Raw genomic sequence first — 2,246 nt, forward strand, 5'->3', positions numbered from 1 at the left:
GCCACTGGTAAATTTGGCAAGGAACTCCCTGAGATGGTACGAGGGAGAAATCCTGTAAGGAACCAGACTCAAAAGGGAACCCACCCAACCCACTGAATATCCATTCATTACATTTACATTTACATTTACATTTACATTTGCGGCATTTAGCAAACGCCCTTATCCAGATCGACATACAAAAGTGCTTTGAGTCTCTAGGAATGAATAAATCTACACTGGTACGCAAGATTACAAATTTAATAAAGTTACATAGTAAAATTACAGTTCCATCACTGTTGAGGTTAACTGTTTATAGCAGCGTAGTCCTAAGACATTTTTATTTGTATAGAGCTTTTAACAATGGACATTGTCTCAAAGCAGCTTTACAGAGATAAAGCGGTTATAAAACAATGTATAAGGTTGTTCCATATAATTATAAGATTGTCCCTAATGAGCGACCCTCACTCAGACTTCATGTGCATGACCACTGCATTATCCAATCAGCTAAACATGATGTAGAAAAGCAATGCATTAAATTACACGAATTCAAGTCAAGAGTAAGTTCACATTAATTTACATTAATTTAATAATGTTGATCCTTTTAACTGCTCTCTTTCGCTACCCATTCCGAGGGACCCTGCCAGAAAGGGGTGTTGTACACTTCACTATACGGTGCCCGCCCCACCCCAGCACCCTCAGGAAACTGGTTCATTAACCCTGCCACTCTCGGTGCTTCAGGGCACAGACAGCTCTAGTGAACACCGGACGTGGGGGGTTTGCCGCCTCTCTGGAGGCCCCCTGGAGCTGCACCATAGCTTTGCTTCGGGTCGAGGCTTACCAGAGGTCAATCTCAAGAGACTGATTCCCTTAATAGACTATCTAGCAGCTTGAGAAGTTTTGCCATACATGTCTTGGTGGGTCCTGTGCACAGAGACAGAGGCAATATGATTCATTGCGGTTCTCGACTGGCCCAGTTCAACGAGTTGTTTCCCACCCTGGTGGGGCCCAAGTAGGCTCTGGTCATGGAACAGGAAATGGACACTCTCTTGAGGAAGATGGCATCGAGGTGGTCCCTCCAACAGACAGAGAGTCTGGGTTCTACAGTCTGTATTTCATAGTTTCCAAAAACAGACGGAGGGTTGCATCCTATTTTGGATCTGCGTCAGCTAAACCGCTCGCTTTTGAGACTCAAGTTCAAGATGCTGACCTTGAAGCAGGTTGTGTCCTAAATCAGGTCTAAGGACTGGTTTGTGACCATAGATCTGAAGGATGCATACTTTTATGTATTTATCTTTCATGCACAATGAAAGTTCCTGAGGTTTGCTTTCGGGCCCGAAGCTTACCAATATCGGGTCCTTACGTTTGGTTTTGCCCTCTCACCCAACACCTACACAAAGTGTGTGGATGCGGCACTGGCCCCACTGAGGCTTTAGGGCATTCGAATTCAAACTGTATCGACGTTTGGTTGATATTGGCTCAATCAGAGCAGCTGGAGGTCTGGCATTGAGATGTCGTTCTTGCACACATGAAAGACTGGGGTTAAGGCTGAACGAAAAAGAGTGTGCTTTCTCCATCACAGAGAACCACTTACTTAGGCATAGTATGGGATTAGAGCCTTATGCAGGCACATTTGTCCCTTACTTGTGTCGAGTCTATCCTCGCGGCCGTCAAGACAGTGAAGCAGTTTCAATAACTAATGGCAGCAGCGTCCAATGTGGTTCCACTTGGCTTCCTGCACATGAGACCCCTTCAGTGGTGGGTCAAGACCCGAGGATTCTTTTGGAGGGGCAATTCACTCCTTGCGATAAAGGTCACTTGGCAAGCCCTACGTGACTCAGACTCAGGGCCTCGTGTGGTAGTTCCTGGGCTTACAACAGATAAGTTAAGTCAAGTAAAGTTTATTTCTATAGCGCTTTTCACTAGACATTGTCTCAAAGCAGCTTTACAGAATTTAAGAGTTAACCAGTTAAGACTGTGTTCCTCTTGGCCATCTCCTCTCTTAAGAGAGTAGGGGGTCTTCAGGCCCTCTCTGTAGCCCCTTATTTCCTGGAATTTACTCCAGGCTTGGCCAGTGCCTTCCTCTACCCTAGATCAGGTTTCCTAAGGTACCGCCGGTCGTCCCACAAACTGTTATGCTTCAGGCATTCTTTCCAAATGCATTTCTTTCAAACCAAATTTACAGTATTTCGAATAGCATTATAAAATAGCTATAATAGCTATATAGTTATAGAAAAGCTCTTTGTGCTACTAGATCAGCATATTTCTTC

This window comes from Silurus aristotelis (genome assembly GCF_946808225.1).
Source record: "Silurus aristotelis genome assembly, chromosome: 6".
Lineage (NCBI taxonomy): Eukaryota > Metazoa > Chordata > Actinopteri > Siluriformes > Siluridae > Silurus > Silurus aristotelis.